Below are 14,171 nucleotides of genomic sequence, written 5' to 3' on the forward strand. Positions count from 1 at the left end.
CCCTTCTATCTACTGAAGCCTGAGGTACCGACAAGAAACAACAATATTTTATCATGCATTTCGATTCGTAATAACATTCTCAGCAACAAAGCTTATATCACCTTTCTCCCTAACGTTGAAAATGAGGGACTTATGTGGAAATATTTATTTCATTCACTCTAGTACAAAAAATTTCTTTGTTTTGGCGAATAAAACCTCATGATTGTCCAAACACCCAATTTTGGTAGGTACTTATTCACGAATGACCGTATTTTTTGGATGTTTAGATAATCATGAGGTTCTATTCGCCAAAACCCTAAACAAAGAAATATTTTGTACTAGTGAATGAAATAAATATTTACACATAAGTCCCTCATTTTCAACCTAGAAAGAAAGGTGATATGAGCTTTGTTGTTGAGAATGTTATTACGAATCGAAATGCATGGTCAAATATAGGGTATTCCATATTTAAAAAAATATCATTTTATGAAATATTTTGAAAACGCGACTGTCAATTTTTGTTTTGTTTTCGGCATCGAGAGGGCCATCAAAAATGCTACTAGTTTGCCCATTTAACCGAATACGTAGCATAAATAATAACAGCAATGGTGCCGACTTAATTTGGAACACCCTGTATAACACAATCTATTTCAGCCACAAAAACCCTTTTTTTTTAAGTGCTGGGCTGGTAGATTTCATACATTTTATTGAATATCGTGAGAACCATATTGGAATTGAAAAGAAAATTGAACGGCACATAGTAGCAAAGACCTAGCAAAATTCAGCACAAAGTTTTTCCCCAAAAATCGAAAAGTGCTGGACCAACTTCACGCATATTCATTTTGCCCTATATATCTCTTTTAGTTCACCCAGCGTCGGCCATAAGAGCCTAGAAGGGAACTAAAATTTCTCATGTTATTATTATTGTTTTACAATAAAGATTATAGATCTGTAATTTTTGTTGTTCTATTGACTTTGTCTCTTGCTGGTCTAGGTGGGTCAGGATATGTCTCAATGAAGAGTAAGTATAATAATTTTTCAACAACACGATCATACACTCGCCATGAATAAGAACGAGATTCAAGTAACCTTCATAAGTGAAATTAGGTACGTTGTCATAACTAAAAAACAGTAGGAATGAATGGAAATCAATTTCGCAGATTCGAATTCCTGATATATATATTATTTTGAGGCTCAGGAATAATATGACCCTGTCATCCATTCATTCCATTGCTGTATCCCGTTACCGGGAATAAATATGCAAAACGACAAAAAAAAGAACAAACTTATAATTCCTTAGGGCTAATTGCGACTGTGTGCCCTCCTATGACTGAAGAGACCCAACCGTGACCTACAGATCCTTCCATGGATAGTCACCAACCAGATCTGGCCGCCGCTGTATTCTTCTCGAGTCTCCATTAACTGTGCACCATAAACCTCTACTGTGACCTGTCTAACGCTTGTTGTTCCCAATTATGATTGGCATTAAACTGATTTTAGGGATTGATGTAGTGTATCCTTAAACCGCTTATACTGACCTCCTGGTTTCCGGGCTCCCTCTGTCAATTCGCCATACTGAGCTATTTTGGGAAGTCTTGTGTATTGCATCCTCCGAATGTGGCCGCTCCATCTGAGCCGGGCCCTCTTTACTTGAGTCTCAATTGTTATACAACTCGAGCGCTGCAAGACTTCTGCATTTAAAACTTGTGGAACCATCTGATGTGCAATATTTGTCTTAGATGACGTTGTTGCGTTTGTTCAAGCTGTTTAATATGTCTCCTGTAGGGTGTCCAGCTTTCGCTTCCGTAAAGAAGCGTTGGGAGAACCACTTGCTTTGTAAACAGCTGTCTTGGTCCAGAGTTGTTGTGTTCCAGAGTTTCATTCTTCAGGCTGTGTTTGAAGGCTTTCTGGCGGACTTATATACTAGGATTTTGGTTTTGTCATTATTGAGTCTGAGGCCTAAAGCTTCGTATATATGTTTATAGGTGTCCAGCATTATCTGTAGATCCTCTGGGCTGCTAGAGCGATAAGTGTGCAGTCGTCTGCATATTGAAGTTCCGTGATAAACTTTGAACGGGTTTTTGCTCTGAGGCGCTTCAGGTTAAATAGGCCTCCATCAAATCTTAATCTTATTCCAACACCTCTTACAGACATACTCATGTCAGCAATTATCGAGACAGCTATGGCGAAAATATTGAACAGTAAATAGGCGCTGCTAACACTTAGCCTTGTTTTACTCCAGAGTTGGTTAAGAAATAGTCGGTTGTAGAGCCATTATGCTGTATTCTAGCGGTGTTGTTGGTATGAAAGCTTTTACACACCGCTAAGAATTTTTCGGGTACTCCAAGGCGTCCCATGATTTTCCATAGCGCTCTCCGATTCACCGAATCGAACGCCTTACTTAGATCGATGTAGGCTGTATAGATCCTTGATGACCCTGCATACCCATCTATGCATATGTATGTATAATAGATCAAGAGTCAAACTTCCAGTTAACTGAGTTACATCGAGGGTGTGAGTCTTTGAATCGTACAAATATTTTAATAGATCTCTTAAACAGAGTTGTATTCAGCCAAAGTACCGAATTTTTCAAAAGTCACAGATAGGTACTTTTTAATTTTTGAACATCAAATTACTCGAAAACGTCGCTTATACGAGATGATATGAAGAATACTTTTATTTTAAAATACGTTCGAATACATATATACCTATATTCATTTGAAAGCGTCCAACTTTATTTTCAAGTGTTGGGTTCTTTGAATTTTTGGTATTTTTATGGTACTTTTAATGGTCATAATGAGAAAACTGGAAGACGTGGGTGATATCTTGTGTTCGAAAACATTTATCTGAAAAATTTATATTTTCATTCGATGAAATCGTTTGTGAGATAGACCTATAAATTTTTTTTTGGTTTCTCAACAGCCTGTATCTTTCAAACCGAGCCGATTCGGAAAAAATGGTAAAGAAAAAACATGTTACTCTTGACCTCAAGAATCTACTGCTTAAATATTTGTACGAGTCAAACACTCACCCTGTATAATCTGAGAGTGGAATCTGGAATCAAACAATATTTAGCATGATTCCAGATTCCACCACGCACCATGTGCAAGCGAGTACAGGGATGGGAGCGCGTGGAACAAGTTAAAAGCGGACGTGGATTTCGTTTCCCGCCAGTGGTTGGTGAAGTCCCGAACGGTTTGTTCCCAACAGCAATTCTTCGGGACCCGAGAACGGCTGCTGAGCCATAACAACTTTTTTTGAGAGCAAATAGCATGCCACCTGACAAAATACGAGAACATTAAAAGGTAAGTTGGTTTTTCTTTCTAAATTATTGAACGTCACTTTTATATTACAAAAAGCTTCCTGAAGTGGAAAACCCTAGGGCAACAAAAATGAAAAATTTCACCTGTAGATGAAACTATATATTTTATAGTTTGAACAAGAGGCGGTGTGTGGATAAGTAAACATCACCTTAAATTAGTTTATTTTTGAATTTAATACTTTTCTAAGAATCAATGAAAATGATATTATATTCAGAACAATTCATGTATTACATATTTTTACAGGTCGAGTATACTTTTTAACTGCCCCTAACTGAAAACCCGAATCGTAGGTAGTACACGTTACATGATGAAAAATTCTTAGATGCTTTCTTTTTATTTTTTGCCTTCCCGCCATTCCGTTCGGAGTTATACGTATACCGTTTTCTGAGTAAATTCTTGAGTGAATGCATGAACTCATGCTTATTTAGATTGAATACCAAACCAATATACTTATACAGGATTATTATTCCAAAGTGATTATAACATATAGCAGTTGGCTTCAAAGAGGGTTTTGAATTAAACATTATAGAATGTCAGAATTAATCCTGTAATTATATTGTAATTATTTCAAACTTCAATATACATGAAAAATGTAGATTTCAAAGAACGAAATTTGCTCTTATAAATTATGTTTAACGGTTGGAAATATTCTGCTTCTTTCGACAGAAGAAAATTCAACGCCCTGTATTTCATAACACTTGATGCATGGTTTGACATGGGTTTGTATAAGCATAGATTAGCTATGTTCGTTCTATTTTGGTTTTTGGACATTTAAATGTATGGTATACTGTTTGAAATTCACTGTCATGTAGTCAAGTATTTCAGAACAGCTTGTGTGATTTTTGAGAAAAACATGATACGAAAACCAAGCCACATTTTTCTTCAAACAAAATTTTTGATCAACTTAAAAATATTTCATCCAATGTTGATAAAATTAAAGAATTGAATTATTTCGGTTCTATATATTTCGATTGATTTACGATGATGATCAGCAAATAATTTTGTATGTTTGATTAGATCTTGGATGAAAAATAATTATAATTATAAGAAAACGTAGTAGGTTGCGAATGAAAAGTGAAGCAAAAAATTACATGACAAGGACAAGACCGAAGCCTTCACCCCCACCTGAAGATGCTATGTGATAGCTAAACACCTGTAGTGGTTGAATAACTCATCTTAGTAAAAACCTTGGTATTTAGCTCCTCTAGTTACAGTACGATCTTACATCTACTCCATACTGTCTCTTTTGAGCACAGATGGAATTTTTGAGTACTGTAACATTTAATATAAATTCCCCAAATACTAAAAAGGACATAACTCACGAAGTAGAAAGTATTATAATTGAATATTATTTGGAAAACTTCAAGAGCCCAGCACGAACAGTTTCAAAAATGTAATTTTATTATAATGCAGACTTCAATTTTCAAATCTTAAAATCTCAATTTTTTTGTTCAGGATCTACCAGGCCCGGATCTAGGGGGGGGGCAAGCGGGGCGCTTGCCCCGGGCGCCAGCCTAAGGGGGCGCCAAAATCAACCAGAGGTTGAAATTTTTTTACTTTTGATTTTCTCGGAAAAAATTAATTTCCTAGTGCTAAAATGGAAACTGTAGAATGGAAACATGATAAACCATCACTATGCCTAAAATATTTAAAATCAATGAGGGATCAATTAACTGCATATTATTCAGTCATCTACGAATGACCGCCACACTTGGGTGAAATAGGTTGAAAGATCTGATATGTTTACACTGCGTCGCAAGCAGTAATTGTTTTGCCTGGGGAATTGCCGACTCATCGCCTTCTCATCTGGAACTAAGGCCCAAAATTTCCGATTTTCTATAGACCATAACATAAAAACTAATCCTTTCAGCATAATTCTGTTTGCATATTCGTAATCTATGCCTTAGTAAAAACAATTTTCCATAGATGTACCGAGTTTTCCACCATAATTTGAGCCCCCCTTTAACTTTGTTACTAAGAGAGGTACAAAAAAATGTTTTTTACAAAAGTTTCACGAAATTGAGTTTTTTTTAAATGTTTTCACAAAATGAAATATATACAAAGTGGGCGGTTTTCTGAAGAATATTTTTGGTCTCCGATCAAAACCGAATTCATTCTGTACACTAATTCGAGGGCGTAGAACACGAATATGCAAACAGATATTTAAAAAAAAAATACTTTTCAAGTTATGGTCGATGGAAAATCGGAAATTTTGGACCTTCGCGGAAAAATTCATAAAATCTTAACCGTTCGAGATAGATGAATGAAGTGTGGATTTTTATATTTGCAAAGAACCAATTCATCACCTAAAAAGCAGCATATGACTAGTGCCTTTTTTCTAGCTGCTACATATCCTCAAAGTTGACCAATATTTCCGAAATTTTGCACTGAAAGTGATTTATTCCTCAAAATACTGATCCTCCAAAAATCTAATTGCATATTCGTGATCTACCTTGAATTTATATGTAAAATGATCCGGGTCGATATATGTAGTTACAAAAATAAATTTTTGTTCGGAATAATTTCGTTCATGAAGCGCGGGTAAAAACGATAGACGATGGCGGGTTGCAAACGACATTCTTGTAAATACAAACTTTTTAATTTTTTTCTATTTATGCAATTTTTGGGAGTATTTTGGAAAAAGAATAACTTTTAATGGAACAATGAGAAAAAATATCTTTTGATGGAACAATGGGAAAAAAATATGAGTGATTTTTTCCCAAAGTACTCATCTTAGGAAAAATCTAATTGCATATTCGTAATCTATACGAACTCGAACTATTGAAAAAAATAACTCGGGTTGAAAGTGATGACGAATATGCAATTAGATTTTTTTTCCTACGAACCTTAGAAGAGGGGGGGGCGCCATCATGAATATTTGCCCCGGTCAGAAAAAATCGTAGATCCGGGCCTGGGATCTACATGTTTAAAATGCGAACTGTGAGAATTTTGAGAGCTCTCATAACAACTTGTAATTACATCATTTCAGAATGATAATACAGTTTTTAGATTTGAAACCTTCCGAATCTATCACCATGTATCATTTAAAAATCTTTAGACATCATGTAGTTTTTCCCTAAGGAATGGAAGCATGAAAATGTCTCATTGTAAGGAAAAAGGAAATCACGAATCCCATTGCACCTTGACTACTATTTGACGTGATGAGGTTCCACCCTTATATGGGTCGTTCCAAGACCAATATAATCTAAGTTAATGGGAGGTATGAACGAAACAAAACATTTATATCTGCTGTTTTCCGACAAGGATCATGAGTGTCCTTTCATTCACCCCCTTAAAAAAATGAAATCCTCTTCATCAGTACGGTTCTACCTGCATTAACATGATGTTAATATCTCCCATTTCTTGATCTATTTCATTAACCGTATCTTTAGATCATATATCCTATGAAGCCAAAATATAATTCTCTAAATTAGATTGAAGGTCATTTAACGATAATCAAACATACAAAATCTTCTAACTGGAGCATTTCACATGGGTACTCTTTGGACAATTTAAGTCCAGTAGATACTATAACAATTGTTCGAACAAAATAAAGGATTCGTTGCGTATTTTACAATCTATCAGAGGCACACCGACAAAAATATTGTTGGACCAGCGCATACGCCATATTGCAACTTTGATAGGGGACTGATAACGAAGATAATATATTCTTTGTAGTAAGCAGTGATTGATAATGAAAGAGTGAAAGTTGCGAATGAAAATATCAGTTCAAATATCATCCCAAAATTTGACGGTTCCGAGTCTATTTTGCTTTTGTAAAATACAAATTGCATAATATATATACTTTATACTTTTAAATTCCGAATATGGGCGTGGTAAAAATTAACTTTGTTTCATCAAAGTTCATTATTGAAAATGTCAAATATAAACACAACTTGCTCTCTCGAGTTTAATGGTTGTTGAATAAATGGACAATTGATTTCAAATTTTAATCAATTCCGAGAGCAATCCAGTTTCATTGTATAATTATTTGCATTCATTCGATTTTCCAATTAATTGAATGACTATTGAAAGTAGTTCATATATGGAGATGGAAATAGTGATGAAAGAATGAAGAGAAAATGAGGAAATTTGTTAAAAATTTCTCACAATACATTTGATAATTTTTAAAATATCGAATTAATGTGGTCAATGCTAGATAAAATTAAAATTTTTAGTTATGCTATGGAATGGAAAGTTTGCCAAAATGCTCCAAGAATAATGAATATAAAACTTTTTCTGCAACTGAGATAATATACAGATACTCATGAAAATATATAACTTCGTTTTCTATATAATATATGTATTTATACAAAAAAATGAGCGTTTCCATGGAAACAGAGAGTGAAAACCCTTTCAGGAGAAATTAGACGTTTCATCCAAATTCTGCGAACTGTAGCACTTTTTTTTGAAATTAAGTAATTTTCAATGAAATTATTCCATCACAGTATGATGAGGAAAAAATAAACGAAATAACTGTGAATTATTCACATGATTTAACTCCAATCATTAACGCATTGATTATTCTTAATAATTTTTATAAAGATTTAATTTTTGCAATATATTATGGCTGTCCTGTGAATTAATATGTAAAGATTCTGAGATTTCATGGAAATAACCATTTTTAGATTGACTTAAGAGACTTATCTAAAATAAAACAAAAATATTGTGTACCTATTAAATTTTCTTTTTCGAATTCATATTCTATATTGAAAATTTTCACTTCTTTGCGACCAAATTTCGGAAAAATGATATCTCTGTTTAAAAAAAGTAACAGTTACTTTATCGTTATCTGTCAAATTCCGCTTTATTGAATTATCGCATATATTCGATAAAAAATAATGAAATACTCCCTTTAATTTGCATCAGGAGCTACAAGTCAAAATCTTTCGCATCAATAGTATAATAACAACCCTAAAGTTTTGCTTTATTGATTAATTTTTTTTCAGTTGGAGGGAGAAGTAAGTAATTTATCTATTGTTCATACTTTGTTTTTGGTTATGATTATAAAACTTTCAATATCAATTGATGGGATTCCGCGTTTTCATTTTGAGTTATTGGCTGAAGAAATATCAATTTAATTTCAGATTTATGCCCAATTCTGTTTAAAACATATGTGGCATTCTCTGGTCACTCAGACAATATTATCTCCTCAAATTTTATCATGCATACAAAGTAGTATAATCCAGGCTGAACTATCGAACTATAAGAATTTGATCGGATAATATTTTTTTCGTGTGCTCGATTCAGTAAACCAACAGAATTCTCTACTGACCGGATAAACAACAAAAGGACCTCTGTACAAACTTCTCCCGTCCCCTTACACGAATAATTCGCGTCCGCTTTGAAAATAAAGCGGGATTGAAAATAAATATTGTGGTCATTTTATCAGATTCCGAACAAAACAGCCGAGATGAGATGGAACAGCAATCCGGTGTACCTGGAAGTAGGATGTAGATTCCGGCAGTTCAGAAAATAGACGAAGTGAAATAATCTGCTAGGCATAGGGGATGTATCATCGTTGTATCTCAATCTGGGTGAGCAGATGAGCAGACAAAGCAGGACGTGTGCCTGGATTACGACCAATCGTTTCATGGATATAGACTTCGAGGAAATTATCAGATGGGATGCTGCCTTGAAAGGAATTATTACAAGATGATATCCCATCGAATTATTGTCGCTTGGTTGTGCCTTCGTTATCTTTGTAAGGAAAGAATGTTTCATAAAATCAATTGGGAGAAGGAAGAGATTGACAGAAACGTGTACGAAAGCAGTACAAACCTTGTATCATATGGTTTGAGCTGTTTGTTTTGCAGAACACAAGTGTGACCAGCCAAAGATATCACGATACGACCATTGAACCAATAGTCGTTACTCTTGTAAAGAAATTTGCATTTCAATTTACCCTAATGCCTGTTTTCACCTTGAAACATAGATACATGGAATGGAAAATAAACATTCCAAAGACTGGAGTGAGATAGTTGCTTAAAGTAGCCAATCACATTTAAGACAGTTGATTTGGACATCAGTGTCACATCAATTTTCAGTACGAATAAATAGGAAATATGGAATTTTTCAATTTAACGCCACTGCCTTAGTGTCGCGCTCTGTTTATTTCCGTTTTATGCATCGTCCTATGCTTTGACATAGGAACATAGGAATTCTTAACATCCGAAGTTGAGAATTTTTATGATATTTTTTCGGAATGCCAATCCACATCTTCGGTGGAATATCAAATTCGATGTTTTCTGATGAATAAAAAATAATAGGTAATATTAGTAATAGTAGGTAATGTAGGCCTAAGGTATAACTTAGGCCCGGTACTTTCACCTTCGAGTAAATTTCATTCAATGTATCTGTCAAATAATTTCCTATCTGAATGATATCTTATTTCGGTGCTTTCAGATGAAACTATTCGCCGAATAACAATTCTATGAAAACACGGTATACTACTTTTCACTGATTAATGTAAAATAAGACACTGCATTGTAGAAATTGTCATAATTCCAACTAGAAACCAAATATTTCGTGAAAATCACACAAAGAATAACCATACATCCAGAATCTAAAAAATTCAACCAATAATGACGTACCGACATTCGATCTATGACAAATAAAATCTAATTAACGAGTTTCAATGACAGATTTATTCGATGAATAACACTATCTGAAAGTGAAAGGACAGCATTTTTACTTATCCTAAGAATAAGGAATAAGGGACTTATCTATGGAATAAATTTAGTTATTCGCACGTGAAAGTACCGGGCCTTAGACTAATATTGAATTGATATTGCCGATACTCAATGAAAATCTATCATTTAACTAAAAAACTGAATTGGGCACATTATTTTCATTTACATGAGTTATTTCCATTACACTTATTTCGCTTTCACAGTTTACCCTCATCTATCTGAAAATGCTACAGTAATAGCGAAACACGTGTATTGGTTCAGTAACTCTGTGAACTCAAACTAATAATGAGAAATATTGTAGACTTTGGACGATAAATAAATCAGAAATCATGGGTTCTATTCCAAAATACACAGAGCAAATCATTGCTAACTGGTTAAAATTTCATCGAAAAAACTTCATATTGCTTCATTCCGATGCTATACCAAATTCGCCAGTTTTTAAAAATTCGAAACGATCGTTGGGATGTTTATGTGGAAGCAATCATGCATGGACGCAGTCTGAACCATGATTCCAATAACGATGTCCATAAAATGAAGGCACAAACAATTTTGCCTACACCGGCCTCATAGCATTAAATTGTTCGATGCGAAATTTTGTACTAATAAAATAATGCCCCCCATTGAATCACATCCTAAGCCTGAACATACCTATAAAGCCCTATTTCTATGTTTAGCGATACAAGTAATGAAAATCAATTATAATGCATGTAAATGCACCTTTTATTGGAAATGTGTTCCAGAATAGAGTTGATTAATCATACCTGAGTGGTTATACGTAGGGCTCAAATATTATCAATTACAACATAAATGAGCTTTTGCAAAAACCTTTCACGATATTGTTTTTCAGTTGCATATCTTCCATAGGAATAAAAGTGGTGATTGAAAAATAAAGAGAAACTTGAATGTACATATTATATTGTAATTTATGATTGAAGGAGCAATAAACTGCACTGTTACTAGGATCACTATTACCAAAAATAATGCTTATTGCTATATAGGGTGTTCCAAGGAAACTTTCATTCTTCCCATTACTAAAGAAACACAGATATGAGGCGTACTGCATAGCAGGTCATTTTTGATGTGCCCTTCCACTTTTTTATGGCAAATCGTTGACATACATCAACAAAAATTTATTTGTTTCTCAAATGAGTAATGAGTGGAAAAGACACTAGCTTGAGATGGGTCGTTGTTTGCATGATTCCACAATAAACAGCTCTGAAACTTGACTCTTGTATCCTTTTCATCTCGACCTTCCTAGAAACTAGCATTTACACATTGCTCCTTCACAAAACTTCAAATACCTGTCTCACTTCATCGTACGACTCATCGAGCATCTCCACTGCTGGATTCTCAATTTTCTTGGCAGACTGTGACAGTAAGTTGGCAAATATTTGCCCTAAGTAGCGCTGAAGTAACGTTGAATAAGTATTCTACTATTCAACTAGGATTTACTGCCCCTAACTGTTGACTCGTCTTCTGGTTTCTACAATTAATTTCCACTGCTTCGCATTGAGATGACGGTAAACGAAAGCAAGGGTCGATTCAACTTTTAATTCCACTCAGTCAATGTTATGTAGGTGGAGACCTGATTTATTTAGAGGGCCACTCCTGTTGGTATTCATTTGGCAGTAAGTATTAAATCAAGTGAAATAAACGATGCTTTTATTCATGACGAGGTGGTTAGGTAGCAGAGTGGGGGGATTTACTTCATATTGAAGAGTCATGTTAAAAAAAAAGAGTTTGTTTGCCATCTTCTTATATTTTTTTCGAAGCAAACCCAAGACTTTGCAATTGCAGGAGAAGTTGAACAAACTAATGCATGTAGAGTATTTTCTGTATCATTTTCCCTTTTTAAGTACCTATATGAGTCATATCTCATGTTTACATTGCCGTATAGTTCATGAAAACAATTTTTTTGTTTTTCAAATATCTACAATTTTATTTGTTACAAATTGTCCGATAAAACGTTAATTTTTGATTTATTCGTGAAAGCTGGTTTAATATACATTTTTTTTCAGTTAAAAATTCCAAGTTTCAATCGCGAACAACTTCGCGACCATGTATGAGTAAAGGGACAAACTTATAAGATGGTGTAGCGTCTTTTCGGGTAGTTTAACAATTAATTCCTGTTGAGTTTGCCGTGACCAGAGCGTTTGAATTGACAGGAAAAATTAACGAATTCAGGAGAGTGAAAGCGTTTTTTTATGGCCCTTATACTTTGTCCTGTACATGTGTTTCACTTTGGGCATGTGTAATTTTTTTCTGGATACGTGGGATATTAGTTATGTCGTGAAACAAGGTTGTTTACAAATCAAACGGCAACACGGATCTCATTTATTTTTTTTTTTTTGGTTCATAGGTTGACTTGGGACAATATAATAGATACAAGCGACGCATTGGCAGCAGAAAATATACCGATTTTTCGCAGGATATTATTATTTACGATATTTCCACAAAGAAATCACCAAAGAATGAAAGAAATCTAAGTTCCTTGTTTTGTTTAGTTTTTTTACATTTGAGTAGCAATATATTTACTTTCGATGTAATAGAGGGGTTGATTATTCAATTTCCTAACCGAATTTCAACTATATAATCACAAATTCTAATTTTTCAAAACTATACACCGTCCCAAGTCACCTTTTTCATTTGAGAGTTGAGAAATCAATAGATTTTAAATTGTGTCCCAAGCCTCCCAAATCGGTGGGTGACTTGGAACAAGTATATTTTATTTTTTTCAAAATTTATATCCGACTTCTGAAGCTTGGTATATATCCCAATCAATAGTCTGAGTCATAACGCATATTCGAACCTCTTTTTCAGATAAAACTAGGTCACCAGTTTGAAAATATGACAAGTTGAATTCAACAATCGTCCCAAGTCACTCGAATCTACGGTATCAAAAAACTTTCGTAATGTATTCTAGCTCAAACTTAATCCGTCTATGCATTCCTAGGGTTATTTGGACTTCACTCAAAAAAAATTAAATTTATATTAAATAAATAATAAAATGAAGTAATTTTTTTGGTCAAACTTTCTTGCATATATGGGGAAACAAAAATGATATACCGCTAAAATTTATTTTTGTTTCAATTTTCATACATGTTTCTAGATCCCCAATTGTCCTCAGCTACTGATAGTCGGTCAAAAAACTAGATATTCGAGAATCAATATTGAGTAAGAGATCCTAAAATTTTTCGACTCTTTTCGATAATTTCGTTCAACACAGCTTTCTAAAGGAGTTTTCATAAGGAATAATATATGTACTTTATCATGCAGTATCATTAAAATACCCCAAATTCAAATAAATTATCCAAATTGAATTTCTTGATACTTATAACCTCACCCTTTGTTCAACACTTGCAATTCAAACAATGAAATTATTATCGCATATTGATATGTTGAAGCCATAACCTGTCATGTTGTGCTTACCGCAAATGAGATTTAAATGCGAAAAATTACATTAGTTCAACGCGAATTTGTAATACAAGATGATACGAGAAATCATCTGCTACGCGTGTTCATTGTATTAAATATGTAACCGTAAATTTTTTTCAAGTAGAAGGAAACAGTGATCATTTTGGACTTCATAATGGCTTTCTTACAGAATAATATCTGCAACTCGGTAAAAATTCTGCATGAAGCTCTTAATATAAACACTATTTTGAACACACTGAGATGATGAAGAAATATTTTATCTGGAAAAGACAGTGCATTCAGAAATTAATTCTTAGTCTTAGCCTTATTTTGGTTGGAAAATTGAAATGTTCTTTTCGAAATCAAATGAAATATATTCAATCCACTGATTCATTACTACGAATAAAACAACATTTGTAAGGTAATATGAATATGAGTTAAATGAAACTTAATACTTAGGATTAAAAGGAAATTTGTTTTATCGATGCTCTACATGAATACGAGATCTCAGCGGAAAGTGATGAGTAGCCAACTTTCTGAAAAGATTTTTTTTTTGTTCTTCCAGTGATGAGATCCCTGAATTTTGTAGTTTTTGAATCGGTACTTCAGAAATAGTTTCCAAGTTTTAATTCTATTAGATAGTTTGGTTGGGACAAATAATGAAAATCACCTGCTTATAACTCCGAAACTATACATCGGATTTTTCTCTATTTCTTTTCCTTCGTGCTTAAGAAAGGACATACAGAATTGAGGTCGACCAAGA

The 14,171-nt window shown here is 33.8% G+C and overlaps 1 protein-coding gene across 1 annotated transcript in view; it reads left to right on the forward strand.

Moving 5' to 3' along the window:
* Window positions 1-3,162: 3,162 nt before the first annotated feature.
* The window catches only part of LOC123310286 (sodium-dependent serotonin transporter), a 53,881-nt gene continuing 42,872 nt past the window's right edge, over window positions 3,163-14,171 (forward strand). The window contains exon 1 of the mRNA XM_044893755.1: window positions 3,163-3,284. The gene's annotated coding sequence lies outside the window, so the exon portion shown is untranslated. The remainder of the gene's footprint in view (window positions 3,285-14,171) is intronic.

Source organism: Coccinella septempunctata, chromosome 1 (assembly GCF_907165205.1).
Source record: "Coccinella septempunctata chromosome 1, icCocSept1.1, whole genome shotgun sequence".
NCBI lineage: Eukaryota > Metazoa > Arthropoda > Insecta > Coleoptera > Coccinellidae > Coccinella > Coccinella septempunctata.